General features: G+C 35.4%; 1 long non-coding RNA gene across 1 annotated transcript in view; it reads left to right on the forward strand.

Moving 5' to 3' along the window:
- LOC118762513 overlaps window positions 1-16,325 on the forward strand; it is a 963,298-nt gene that overhangs the window by 851,796 nt on the left and 95,177 nt on the right. Inside the window, exon 4 of the long non-coding RNA XR_004998269.1 lies at window positions 9,890-10,061. This is a non-coding gene — a long non-coding RNA (uncharacterized LOC118762513). The remainder of the gene's footprint in view (window positions 1-9,889; window positions 10,062-16,325) is intronic.

Consider the following 16,325-nt stretch of genomic DNA (forward strand, 5'->3'; position numbering starts at 1 on the left):
ATGATTTACACTACGACTTCGTAAAACCAGCCACGATTACACAAAACAGACCCATGGGTTGGGGGGTGTCACCGAATGGTCAAAGGTGTCATCCGCCAGGAGCAGGGAATCACCAACAATTGGAGGGAACAGTGACGGGATGTTACAGCGCATACCCCCATACTACTACTACTACTATTACTACTACTCACGCTTCGTGATTACTATTAAAGGTAATTGCAAATCTTTATAAAATAATGAAATTATCGGTGAGATTATCGTGTGGAAGGATAACGCGAAATGATTTCAATTTTACGTATTACATCAGTGATCAATCAAACTCGTACAATGATGTCTATCTTTTCTTGTTTGATTGAGATATCAGCTCCTAATGGATCTTTAGACAAGCTGTTGTGAGATAACGCATATCTTAGACATTTTAAACCTGGCAGAGGTTATGTTTCTTGATCTCCATGCAGCTGCGTTTTTAAGAGACAAAGAGAATGAAAATACAGAAGAAGAAGGGGAGAATGAAGGGGAGAAGAGGAGGATGAGCATGAAGATAAGAAAGAGGAGGAAAATAATAAAGCAGGAGGGAAGAAACAAGAAGAGGAGGAAGAGAATGAAGAGAGGAAGAGGAGGAGATAATAAATCGGAAGGGAAGAACGAGGAAGCGGAGGAAGAGAATAAAGAGGAGTCGAAGAAAAAGGAGGAGGAGGAGGAGAATGTAGGGGAGGAAAAGAATAAGCATGAGGAGAGGAATTAAGTGGAGGAGAAAGAGAGGAAGGGGAGGAGGAGAATAAAGTCGAGGGGAAGAAAAAGAGGTGGAGGAGTAGTAGGAGATTGAAGAGGGTAGAAGGTAAAGGGGAGGAGGAGAAGGGAATGAGGAGGAGGAGGAGGAGGGGGGCGTCTCCAGCGCTAGGACAATTTTGACTTGTGGTTTGAACTCAGCGCAGAAAGATGGAATGATTACAGATATTTATGCAATAACGTAAGGTACTTCTTCAAATCGCCGCCCTTATTTCCTATATTCATTGTAAGAATTCAGCTCACATAAATTTTACACTGAAGATACTACTAACAATTGTGAATTGTTTCATTATATTGCATTAACTTACAGCTTGATGGGTAGGTCAGATTTCTGAGAGATGTATTTCAGCAATAGATTCATTGCAATACTAGAATCAGGATTCGAACTACCAACTGTTTAATTATCATTCGCAATGCACTTTCATTTTGGATGTCTTATATTCATATTATTACACAATAATATCCTTCCTATTTCAGAAGAAACATTAGAACTCTTTATGGTTCATAATGATTTGGATGAGAAAAATATTTTCTACATCAATAACTACTGAAAACATTCATTAGATGATGATATAGAATATTCAATTACGGGCATGGAAATATGAGAACCTTGAATTAGATATTCAGAGTATCCAATTCAAAGCCTACAGAGGAACAATTGTATCAGGCAATAATTTAGAACAACGTAAATATGTATTAGTAATATTGTTGGGTACAGTTATTCGAATATGCCGCTTAATCATCAATAATGTTTCAAAAAAAGAACATTTTATGTATTCTCGTATCCAATGTCATTAGAAACTACGAGATGATTTGACAATGAATCCATATAATTGGAAAGGCATAAAAGTATTGTTTTGTGTCTCCTAGTTGAATGAAAGTGGTATGTGAATATAGACGAAAAATATGCAAGCACAAACACACACACACGCATTTTATATTTGCATATTTGATCTAGTACGTTTGAAATTTGAGCACATCGTTGGATGCAGGTTTCCAACGAGTGAGTAACACACTTAATATTCCTGTGAGTGTGTGTGCCTGAGTGTGTATTTTTGTATGCATTCATGCATATGTGTGTGAAACAGAGAGAGAGAGAGAGAAGGAGAATGATGAAATCCTAAAATGTCTGAAATATGATATAGGCGTGGAGGCACATGGTCTAGGGGTTAGAGCAGCGGACTCGCGGTCGAGGGATCGCGAGTTCGAATCTCAGACCCGGCGATGTGTGTGTTTATGAGCGAAGCACCTAAGCTCCATGCGGCTCCGGCAGAAGGTAATGGCAAACTTCTGCTGACTCTTTCACCACAACTTTCTCTCACTCTTTCCTCCTACATCTTGCAGCTCACCTGCGACGGACCGGCGTTCCGTCAAGGTGGGGAACTTATACGCCCAGGCAACCGGGAAACCGGCCCTGATGAGCCAGGTATGGCTCGAGAAGGAACAAACATGATATATGTTTCTTTATTACCCACTAGGGGCTAAACATAGAGGGGACAAACAAACGAATTAAGTCGATTACATCGACCCCAGTGCATAACTGGTACTTAATTTATCGACCCCCGAAAGGATGAAAGGCAAAGTCGACCTCGGCGGAATTTGAACTCAGAACGTAACGGCGGACGAAATACGGCTACGCATTTCGCCCGGCAAGCTAACGGTTCTGCCAGCTCGCCGCCCGATGTAGGCAAAATTTTACAACTTAACAAATAAACTTCATTTACAAAGTTTAAATTTACTCTAAATCACATTTCTTAAACTAGCCCTTGAATGATGATTTCGGCGTAGAACCTCAGCCTTTATCTGCTACGAGATCGAATCCAACGGTTATAGCCGACTATGATACAGCGTTTCAATGCAAAAACATTTGACCTACCGTGCATTGACATCATTCATAAGCCATTGGTGAGCTTTCACATTGATTTTGTGTGAGATATGTATGTGTATGTATATGTGCATATATAAATATAAACGTATATATATATATATATGTGTGTGTGCGTGTGTGTGTGTGTGTGTGTATGTATGTGTGTGTGTGTGTATGTAGATATGGGCATATATACATACATATATAGATATGTAAAGCTACTTATCGAAGCGATATTCAGTACATAGATAAGGCTAGACATTTCCGTAGCCAAGTCTTTCAGGTTTTAGTGTGTACAAATGTGTTAAATATAACTTCACGTAAATGTAATCATTATTGCTTTGTGTGCCGCCATTTAATTAATTTCAATTTGATAAAGCTTTGCACCCATCAGCAAGTTTGTCGTTTTCTGATTAAATATAAAACGGCTTTTCATAGCGAGCGGATTCGGTTTCCGTAGCTAATAAAGATTTACGACGCAGAAAAACGTATCCTACGGTCAGATGATTTCACTCAGAACCGAATACTATTTTATACTCATTGTCAATAAGGCTATGAGGAGAATTTCTGTGTAAATAAAGTATCCATAGCGAAGGTCTTTCCACGATTGAGTTTACTCTCACATGCTAACTAAAAATTTACACCTATATTTCAATCATCACAGCTCAATGTGCCTCTAGATAAATGTACATACATACATACATAAACATATATATATATATATTTATATATGTCTTTGCGTGTGAGTATGTATGTGTGTATGTATATATGTATATGTGCATATATAAATATATACGTATATATATATATATATACACATATGTGTGTGATGTGTTTGTGTATGTAAATATGTGCATATATACATATATAGATATGTGCAGCTAGACATCGAAGCGATATTCAGTACATAGATAAATTTATAAGTATGGCATATGTCATTGCACCACTATGAAATAGGCTTGCGGTATTAATGGATAGTCAGGCCCATCTTGTTGTTTATAGATTATTTTTACACACCTTAGATACTATATCTTCGCTGTTCATATCTTTGAGAAAGTATGATCAGCAGAAAATACATTTCTCATTCTCTCTAAATGTCAATATATGATTCTACTTTGGATTGTTCAGCAGGATACCACAGCATTTTTTTTCTTATCATAATACACTATTACAATGCCGTAGCAAGTCTGCTGTGAATACGAAACACTAATGTTTAAAATATCATACATGTTCCTATGTAAATAGGAAAAGAAAACATTTACATATTACCATATAACAGATGAGGTATTAATTCAAATGCTTATCACAACTCCACACATAAAACATGATAATAAGCTGTTTATCACATTGCATACTATGAATATAATATATATATTCCTCATATTCTGCAAAAACTACATCAAGAAAGATTTATTTGTATGTTTGAGCATCTCTCAAATCAGTATATCCGACATCAGTAAGAAATTATGAAATCAGCTACGAAACACTTGTTCGTGCATAAAATATACTTCCTCACAGAATTTGAATTATTCAACATAAGGATTAACCAAACTACATTAGATCATACAGTCATAATATTGTTTAGTCATTGCTTGATATATCCTCTGATGTCATAAACGTTTATTACGACGCCAATTTTTCAGACTATCAATCACATGATTTATATATGTATCTACCATACTACTTTTTGATAGGTCTGACCTCCAATAATCTTCAAGTGGTCGATATTTACGTAAGTAGTTGATTATATGTGCAGTAGATATTATGAAAACAGGCGGCATATGGTTATATCCTTTTATGTTATGAGTTCAAATCCCATGCAAGGTCGAAATGCATTTCCAATTCCAAGTTCAATAACCTAAATCCGAGTTGAAAGGAAACTAGATATTGGAGATCGATGTTATTGATAATACATTAGAAATCGTTACTCTACCATATTTTTCAAATATTTACCTAAACACATTTAGCGTTCCCAGCAGGTAAATCTTGAGAGAAACCATTAACAGTTAAAATCATCTTAAAATGAGGCTGGCCGTTTGATCATTTTAATACAACACTAAAATGTAGAAAGACACACGTATTCACTTTCATACACACATGCATACATCTATTCTTACATATATTCTTACATATATACTTGCATATATATATATATATAATATATATATATATATATATATATATATATATATGTGTGTGTGTGTGTGTGTGGTGTGTGTGTGTGTGTGTGTGTTCGAGCACACTTGCCTATATGCTCCTGTATCTACTTATTTCTACTACAATCATGTATATAGTATTCATGTATTATCAATAGCACGAATAGATGTAAATTTGTCATTTCTGAACATACGATTAAAGGGCAGATAACTGTATGCATAATGATTGAAACCAGAAAATGAATACATCTAAGTGTTATCTGGCATACGTAAAATGTCGAACCCTCATGTATGTATGTATGTATGTATGTATGTATGTATGTATGTATGTATGCATGCATGCATGCGGTTTAATGCTCCATTAAGGTAAGATCAACAAGATATCCCTTCCACTTTCTGCATCTACCTTCTTGTTTTTTTCTCCTGTGGAAGCATCTTGTTCTGTAAATTGAATAGACCATGTGCTCAGATTCTGGAGACTGCTCGGATATAGAAGGAATGTCATAAAAACCTACTTCTATCCTCGTCTTCAATGCAAAAAAACAAGAAATATATTAGTAGCTCTTATCTTTAAACTATTTATATATATATATATATATATATATATATATATATATATATATATATATATATATATATATATATACACCACTGCACGACCCAAAAGTGACGATCTGGTACGCTGTTGGAAAACCAGCCGTCATTTTTGAAAACAATATTAGAAATGCTGTTACTGTGGAACTCCAAGTTTTACATCGGGATGATAAACAACTTCTTTGTGCCTGAATTGGATCTACAGATGTAATACCCCTGCATATCTCACATCTATTTTCCTTCTTCTATTTCACTCTCTATTTTATATCTTATCTAGAATAAATATTGCTTAATCATTTTCTCAAACCGTCTTCGATGAAGGGATATATAAAATTACCCGGAAACAGCTGTAAGACATTCTATTTATAAAAGTTCTAAAATCTTTCACAGCCTTAGTCTTTTATCTCATTCTGAATTTTTTTATATATATACCCACGCTGATATATAGCCTACGTTGGTTTCCTCATTCGCATAATCACCGAACCTGGATCTTAACTATAGTCTGTCCATAGCACTTACTCAGCATTACCTGACACCTTTAGGTCTTATTGACACCATTACCTCTCATAACCTCTCTCTCTCTCTCTCTCTCTCTCTCTATATATATATATAATATATATATATATATATATATATATATATACACACACACATACACACACACATACATACATACATAAATACATACATAACATACACATACATTCGGTTATCCAATGAATAATATGGTTCTTTTATACTTATTTTATTTTTCAAAATCGAAATAAACAAAGTTCTTTTTTAATCTAATATATACTCTCCTTCATTTTCTACAATGCACTCCCATCCATCTGTAGATTTGCAACGTCTCTCTTCCAACATTCACTTGTTCCTGACGAAAAATACTCCTGTAGCATTGTTCTGACCTCGTCTACACAATTCATATTTTTTCAAATGATTTTGAAGACTTTGGAATACATGATAGTCAGACGGAGCAATGTCCGGCGAATATAGTGGGTGAGGAATCGTTTCGCATTCAAACTGCTCCAGCCTTTGGAATGTCATCTTTACTGTATGTGTGTGGCCGAGTATTTATCTTGATTGAACACCTTTCGTCTTGAAACCAAAGAAGGTAGTTTTTCTTCGAACGCTAACTTAAGCTGCTCAAGCTGCTCTCAGTAGATCACCTTCGTTATCGTTTGGTTTTAGTTTAAAGGTTCAAAGTCGACTGAACCTTTCATATCCCACCACATAAATAATAACACCTTACAATGGGTAAGACCGTCTTTAATGTAGAGTGCCGATGTTTCTCCTTTCCCTACCAACTGTCTTCGGCGCTTGACACTTTTATAGAGAACCTATTTCTTGTTACCAATCACTATTCGGTCCAAAAATTGTTCATTCGTGAGACGTGACAGCAAAGAAGAGTATACATTCACTCTCTGCGCACGATTAGAGTAGGAAAGTTTGTGAGGAACCCATTGATCCAGTTTGCTGATTTTTTTTCTAGGCTATAGTTTCCAACTCAGAATTTCAGGAACCACCGTTGACACTGGCTTAGGCTTATTGTCCGATTCCCATATATGGCATTAAGATACTTCGCATTTTCCGTTGCGCTGTTGCTTTTATTGAGCTCATAAAGCAAAATATTCCAAATATGCTCCTTTGTCACTTCCAATATAGCTTTGAAAAATAACTGTTAAAAGCGAACTGCATTCTTCAAAACACTTGCACTAAGAATAAGTATATCGTTTCCATATCCGCCTTCTTTCATTTTACAATTTACAATTACATTATGAATTCAAAAGGTAGAAATATCTTCCAGGCTAAAATCGACATATTTCTTTACATCCTAATAGTTGATTGTTCCTTATAGACTAAGATAGCAGCATGGGTTTCGTTTGTATGTGTGAGTGTGTGTTAGCATTTTCTCCTTTAATCTCAATTGCCCTATGTGTCCTTTTTCTTTATGTATGTGTGTGCATCAGCTTATTTGTCTCTAGAAATTTTTCTACAAATAGACCTCTCCCTCTTGAATTCATAATACAATTGCTAATTGTAAAATGAATGAAGGTGGATATTGAAACGATCGTAGCTCTCATGTAATCGACAGTTATGTAGATATGTTGATTTTGCTGTATTCAAATTCTCCAATTACTTTATACTATACTACTAAACTTATATTCTCATATATCAAATCGGATGAAAACGTTTATTCTGGCTAATGGAAGTCCATAATGCGTATAGTACTAGTGTCTATTAAACAATTCTAATAAAAATACAGAGAAATAAAATCCAGCAAATTCACAGATATATGGATAAACCGGAGGAAGCTAGGATATAAGACATCTCTAGAAAGAGTGATCTCTTTCATTACAAAACCTCATATATAACAAGGGTGGAGCTGTGGTCTGGCACGAAAACCTCTACAAGGCTGAAGCTCCCCGCCAACTTCAAGACACCTCCTCCTATTACCCTCTGCCCTCCAACCCTACACCTACCTACCAACAAACTGTGTCCTCCACTATCCAAGCCCTTTTCTCCTCCTTCCCTCTTCCCTCACCGCCTCCAGCTTCATTATCCGTAATCCTCGCAGCGCCGTTTCCAACAGTTCTGTCACCTCTGTCGACATTTCGGTCAACATACACAACTCCGCTCTCACTGCTTCCATCCACTACAAAGATACCCACTCACACTCATACCGCAACTCCTTCTCCTTCCACCCTACCCACATCAAGCTCTCCATACATCATTCCCAATTCTTCCATCTGCACAGGCTCTGCAGTGACAACCACTAACTTTGAGATTCAGTCTCAAATCATGGTTCACCACTTCATCCTTCGTGGATATCCGCTCACCGCTATCAACACCACCCTTGCCAGAGCACTTCTGTGGACCGTGTCCCTGCTCTCTCTCCCCGCACCCGCCCCACCTTTGACCGACTCCTGTTTCCTCTCACGTACCACCTCTCCACCCTGCCCCTAAAGCACTTAGGCTACATATGTTTCCTAGTTAGCAAATCCTCTGATGTAATAATTACTCGAGGGGTACTCAGCTAGCTACTCACGAGACCGAATAATTATATGGAAGTTACATTGTTATTAAGGAATTCAATATTAACTCGCCGAAGATATAATTTCAAAAATTTCCAAATTTTTGAAATTATATCTTCGATATGTTAACTTTGGATTCCTAAACGACAATGTAACTTCTGTATAATTAAAATATTTTTGGTCTCGTGAGTAGCTAGCTGAATACCCCTCGAGTAATTATTACATCGGAGGATCTGCTAGCTAGAAAACATATGTACCCTAGATTTTACCTACTCCACTCACTCAATTTGGATATTTATTCTCGTGGCACGTAAAATACTCCAATGCGACCGTACGACAGGCACCCATGCCAACCCCCTTTGCTTGTGAAGACATGTTGGGGCAAGCGAAATCGAAATCGAATTGAACCAGCCAGGATCCCTGGTCTGGTGGTACGTAAAAGGCACTATCCGACTCGTGGCCGATGCCAGCACCGCCTCGACTGGCTTCCGTGCCGGTGGCACATAAAATACTCCAATCTGGCCGTTGCCAGCCTCGCCTGGCACCTGTGCAGGTGTCACGTAAAAAGCACCCACTACACTCACGGAGTGGTTGGCGTTAGGAAGGGCATCCAGCTGTAGAAACATTGCCAGATTAGACTGGAGCCTGGTGCAGCCTTCTGGCTTCCCAGAACCCCGGTCGAACCGTCCAACCCATGCTAGCATGGAGAACGGACGTTAAACGATGATGATGATGATGATGATTCATAGCAACTGAAGTTGCCAATCGTGAGCGATAAAACATTTTCTTTTTCAGCTTATCGATCTTCAACATGGGTAAAGCCTAAAACCCCCGACACCAATAAATTGTTATTGTTCCAGAACGTGTTTTTATACCTACAACGGACTGTCTGAAACTTACAAACATTTTACTAACAGAGAATAGGTTCTAGAGAAGGAATATGAAAATATTAGTGCCTGTTTCTGCTTCCTGACTGGAAATAATTATTTCCAGTGAATTTCTTAATGCAAATTTCTTTAAATATGTTAGCTCTAACATAGTTACTTCAATAGTTCCCAAACTTAATTATCTTATTTGATGTGAAACATATTCACATTATAGTATACACTTAATATATCATCAAAAATATTTTCTGAAATATTTTCTAAAAGATACAACTGAAATTTATTTTGTTATATGCTTATATCCTTCTTGAATCCAGAGTGCTACAATTTTTTTAAAGTTTTAAAATATTTTCAAATTTTATCACTCTCGACTCCGAATGGCTACATTATATATAACGATAAGATTTATCATTTGAAAAAAGTAAAATCTAAATTGTCACATATATATTCAGTTTTTTATTAATATGTTTGAAGTTTCATTTTCATTTGCTATAAAATGTTTCTTTTACATATTTACATATTTATCTTCGAAGAGTAGATCTGACACCCTTTCATTTTATTTTGCAGGAGTGATTGAGTCCTCAAGAACGCAATTTAAAGCATAAATAGAAAACGAAAAATATTGCAGTGAAGTGCAATATCCACTTCAGCGTCACCGTCATCGTCTGTTTCCACCATTTTAATATGAAGACGCAATGTCTTATACTTGGCGTGAATATTTGAATTAATAAGAAGGAATGTAAGTACGTTATCTTTATCCTTATACATGTTCATTTCTGTGCGCGCGTGCGTGCGAATTAATGTTTGTATTTTCAAATATTTACTTAAAATATTTAACCATCTCAACAGATACGCATAAATCTGACCCATTTACAATCAAATTCATCTCAGAATTATGCTGGCAGTATGAACTTTTTGACACAAAAAGGCACGCTTGCATTTACACCCACACACTTTCATCGAAACATATCTTACAGCATGCACGCTTGCATATATACATTAAACACTACACACTTCCTTAGCAAACGTGTATATATTGCTTCTCTCTTATCAATTAGAAAGACAAACATAACGTTATCATTGGTGAACATAGAACTGAATGGCAAATGGCTATTTACATTCCTGATAAAGTGAAATGTACGAATATAGGAACTTCATATTATTCTAATAATTATATTACACCTTATATATTTACTCGGTATATATTTGTACTTTTTACTTTGTTTAAAATTTATACATTTGAATAACTAACAAAGCTTGCGAGGAAATTAAACTGGTCATAGTTTTCTTACGATTTAATTGCATTTGTTTCTTTTAAAATAATATTTATTGCTCTTCGAAAAAAAAACGTTTTTCTCGGTTTTGAATGACTTCATCAACCATTTTTCTAGGATAGTACACATGAGTCGTAGTGAATTTTATTCCATTTTCTTCATTATTTTAAATCAGTAACCTTTCAGGTTTCTTTACAAGTTCGAGAACTAACTGTCACATACATTTCTATACCTAAGAGAGGAGGAATTATGTACATTATTTACATTCGACGGATATTTGTCCTCATCTTGGGAAAATTTCGAACCTGGGTCTCATTCCTAAGGTATTTTTGATGTTGTTGTTATTATTATTATTATTGTAGTTGTTGTTCTTGTTGTTGTCGTTGTTCTTCTTCTTCTGGTCACTGCTCGGAATCGAACTCGGAATCTTGGGGTTAGTAGCCCGCGCTCTTAACCACTACGTCATATGCCCACGGGGATATGGCGTAGTGATACCGTGTTCGATTCCAAGCAGTGACCTGAACAATAATAATAATAACAACAACAATAATAATAATAATAATAATAATAATAGCATCGACAAGACCTTAGGAATGAGAACCCAAGTTCGAAATTTTCCCAACACACCTGAAGAAGGCTGGAGGGTATATCAGCTGAAACGTTTTGTTAACAACAAACAAGATTAGGACAAATATCCGTCGAATGTAAATAATGTAAATATCACATGCTCTGAAAATAGAGAGTACAGTGGCTGGGAGTTGAGAGTCGTCTCGAGTTTTACCAAACATACATTGATAAAGAGTGGCACGTTAGGTTATATATGTTGTCATGGTTTATCATCCAAAGTTTTATTCTCCATATTTCGTACTACCTTCCTCAAAAGCTCCGGATTTTGCTGAAGGTGGTGTGCATACATTGAAAACAATGCTATGAATATGCGACTAAGTGAGGCATTTTATTTGCATCTGCTTAATTTCAACTTAGATACAAAGTTAATAGTCAATCAGCATTGATACAGTTAACTGAATGAATTCCAATATATCTCTCCAGGAATCTTTGACAAAAGAAGGAAAGATAATGTTGAATCAAGAGGAATATTTCCTGGGGTCCTTTAGGGTTGAAACTAGATAATGTTATTCAATGGGAAGTCATATCATAACAGTTACGTCAGAGCTGGCCGTGCTTCTGAGGTGTCTTCCTGTTAGGAAAAATATCATCGATCCTTACTCGTTTACTATGCAATTAAAAAAAATATATAAGAAACCATAGTCTAATCAGGTAATTGTTAGATTAAAGAACTCTTAAAGTGGCTGCCATCCAAGTTATAGGTAAGATTTAAGAGAGAAATTATTGACTTCCATAATAAGTGACATGACGGTAAACCTATCAGGTATTTCGGAAGTGTGAATGAGTTGAAACCTCCTTTTGCATCTGAAGAATGTCAGAGTAAACTTTTCTATTGTATGCAGATATTTTGGTATATTCAATAGATTGAAACATATATACTAAGAAATGTAAAATAGCTATACCTTTCATTTGGAAAACGAAGTTCCCAGTTTTCCTCCTATATTTTTTACGTTCAAACGAAACGTACATCTTTCGTTTAAATTCAGTGTCATTGGGAATATATTTTATATCTGCATACGCTGCATTGGATGCATTCTCTTGAAAGTGATATAGTCTGTTTTTTATTTCTTTTTTCTCCTACCCTTCTCTTTCACTTTCTCTTTTTTTCTTTCTCACTTTCTCCTCCTCTCTCTAACTATATATGTATGTATGTCTATATATATATATATATATATATATGTGTGTGTGTGTGTGTGTATGTTTGTATGTGGTTATAAATATATATATATATATACATATATGAATAGAGGAAAATGTTCACAGATTGAAACAATCTCCCAAATTTATAAACAACGTAAATCCTCACTTTTAATTCACAGTAGAGTTCAGCAATGATAAACTCCGCTTAGGAATTCTAATGAACAGAAGAAATACAACGATGAAAAGTGACGTGTCCATTATAGCTCACCGACCTATGGCAATACATCTTTACAACATTTCGCCCAAAACACACTCGAAACTACATTCCATTAGATCTAGCAAAACGAGTATTCACGATTACATCAAACCTGGAACAAGACACAGAAGATTAAAGCAAATGAAAGTTACACTTATCAAATAAAAATACTCTATGAAAATTATTGAAATTAGAATTCAGAAAACCAATCAAATTAATATCCAAGAACATCGAGCAATAAAAGCCAAAAAGAAAAAATACTACTCCGTATATATTTCAAACTGTTAACATAAGGAACACCGATATTTTCACCAACATCTGTCTAAACATATCAATATTATTAAATGACGAAAAAATAAAATCGTCTTCGAAAAACATCTTTCTCTATATAAACGGCAGTTTGTCTGGGCGTGTTTCTGTGTGTCTGTTTGCTTGTACCCTCACCCTGACCACGGCTTTCAACCGATTCTGATGAAACTTGACACACACATAGCCCAATGTCATAATTCAAAACTAACGCAGCCAAAATTTTGAAAAGTTCTCCCAGTTCTGAAAAACATCGATAAATTCGACATGGGGTCGAGAATCAGAAACACGAACCACAAACTGTCTAGGGGACGCAACTCAACCTTTTTTAACTCTCAAAAAAAATTTACCATCATTTTTTTTTGCTATTTGTTGGCTATAACTCTCTAAAAATGCTTTATAGTTATTTCCCTTACAAACCTGAGCAACGCCGGGCGATACTGCTAGTCTAGTTATAAAAGCTAGGCAAATAATATCACTAAAACGGATATTGACCAATGAAAAGTTATATATACAAACGGCAAAATTAATGACACCGGCCAAACTACGGAGGATGTAGCTACGTATAGGAGGGTCCCGAATTGCTCTTCATAGCAGACCTTATCTTCAAAATTATAAACGATTTTTCCTGCAATTCGGACTACTTAATTTACATTATAACATGTAAAACTGTCAAGAACAATTCATTGTACGAGCGAGCACGCCAATCAGAAAGGAGAATGACGGTACTCCACAAACTATTCAGGCAACCATACACTAGAAAATTACCCCTGAGAAAACATATAGATAGTTGTGGAAGGCAGGTCTTACCCAACTTATCTATTTTCCCTTTATACGCATGTAACAACTCAGCGTTTTGGTTTTACTATACTTTATTGGACTAGAAAGTATTCTTTTGTTTATATGTGGTTAGAAAATGTGATTAAAACTTTAGTTTCATACGTTTTTATGAGTTATTCTTTTGAACTTTCAACCTTATTGGAAGCTTACTGTTGTTCAATACTATTCCTTGGTTTAATATTTATATCACCACCTGTCTGTTTCCCATTTAGTTGTCTTATATCATATTTTTATATATTCTTTTATATATTTTTTAAAACTCTTTTTTTTACTTTAACAACTTTACTTCCTCTTTTTTTTACCCCTCTTTGCTTTTGTAAACATTAAGGATGGTCAATTCCTTGAACTTCTATCTAGCATCTTAATTTATATGAACTAAAACTAAAGATCTTTAGTTTTTCTGACCAAACCAAGTTAATTTTATCTAGTCTCGATCTTACACATATTGTATATATAAAGAGAAAATGTGTGTATACTACGAATGGAATCATCGGTGAAACCATTATGTTATGTTATTATAAGCTAGTTTTCTGTATTTGCATTTCTTTATGAATATACAATTGTATTATATAATGCATAGCAAGCATATTAGTACAAACATATAAGCATAATTTATTCAACCGTATACTTATTACAACATGAAGAAGGTTGTAAAACGGCCGTAATCCCTTAGGCATCAGATGGTTGAATAAATATATTCATGTCTCATACCTACTGACATTTTAAGGTCTATATACTCTGTGAAGTAATTTCACAGGTCGGATCTTCTGGATTTCAGCTGCATGGATATTATATTACATTTCTCAATATTGAATTATTATGTGGTCTGCTAACCGGATCCTTTAGAGGAGCTTTTTGTAATAGCCACACAATTTTCTGAACCCATAGCGTATACGACAAATGTGTGTGTATAAATGTGTGGAGAGATTGAGAGGGAGAGTGAGATATATGTAAATGTATGCGTGCATATGTGTGTCTGTATGTTATGTGTTTAGGAAAAAGAAAATAAATTCGACCGCAGTAGCGTTTCAAGCGAGATGAAACTTTATACTTAATTTATTTTCACTTGTCTCAGATATCTCCAGTGTTTATAAAACATAAATATGTTATTGATTTATTCTAAAATATTGATGACTTTATTGAAAATAACTTGGAGTTTCAAAAACACGAACCTAAGAATCATATAAAGATTATTGCTTTCGATTTTCACATACAACTCCGATAGTTTCCGAGATTAGTTAATCAAAATCCGTAAGAAATTGGCGAAACATTGAAATTTCGCTACATATAAAGAATATGATTAGGATGTGCGCGAATGTTAATGGGATGATGGACCAATAATTATTAAAAGGAAAGTCTTGCTTCATGAAAACAAATAAAAACTATTTCTGTTTGTTATTGCAAGTACAGATTCTTACAGCATAATCCTGTCAACTGAGAACATTGAAGTGCTTAGATAATTAGATAAATGTTTCAGAAAATATATAAATGTGTTCTGTAATATCTTATACGTTTTCGGATTAATAACAACATACTGCCAGTGTTGCAGTAGTAATATGCAAATCTATTAAAGAGGACTCCAGTTTCCTCAAAGACAACTTTAACTTATCTGCAAATTACCGGCTATTTTCTTTTTCACCAAAAGCACTTTCTACTACTCTTCTTCTTCTCCTTCTTCTTATTATTATTCTCCTCCTCCTTCTACTTCCTCTTCTTTTTCCACCTCCTCCTCCTTCTTCTGCTGCTACAACAACGACAACCACTACTACAACTACTGCTATTACTACCACCACCACCACTACTACTACTACTACTACTACTACTACTACTGCAGCAGCTGCTGCTACTACTACTACTGCTTCTGCAAAAATTATTACTGTTGTTGTTCAGTAGTCTTATTTTTATCACGTGCTTTCACTGCACTACCGAGCGCAGCTCTCTGTGCCTTGGGTATGTGCTGTGGTTTGTTGCGGTTCTCTTATTTTCACTGTATTGAAAGTGTTTCACGTAGGATGTAGGCAGTGCCTAGTAGTGCTATTTTCTGTATGTTATGTATACTTCTAAGTCTGAATATGCTCAAACATTCTCTTATCCATGAGTATGGGAACATGTTATAGGCTTTCTTATAATCTATCCATGCTATTGGTAGATTTTTCATTCTAGCTTTTACTTCATTTAGAACTGCATTGTCTATATATAATTGAACATGCATTCCTCTAGCCTTCTTCTGAAAGGATTCCTGTTAACAGCTTTTACACTTATAGTAAGGAAGTGATTGGTCTATAATTGCTAGTGGTGTTACTCTTGCTTTTATCTATCATAAGGAGTATTGTCCTCCCTTTAGTTATCCAGTCTTGTATTATTCCTCCATTAAGGTAATCCTGAAGCCGTTCCCTCAGCCTCTCATATAAACTACCAAATTTCTTTAGCCAGCACTCTTGAACTAAATCTGGACTTGGGCCCATCTAAGTCGGCATTTATCCTAACACTTTATTCATTAATACCCTACAAGTCTTAGATCTGCCTGCTTCTCACTCACTACTTCTTCCCTCACTTTCTT

Source organism: Octopus sinensis, linkage group LG3 (genome assembly GCF_006345805.1).
Source record: "Octopus sinensis linkage group LG3, ASM634580v1, whole genome shotgun sequence".
Taxonomy (NCBI): Eukaryota; Metazoa; Mollusca; class Cephalopoda; order Octopoda; family Octopodidae; genus Octopus; species Octopus sinensis.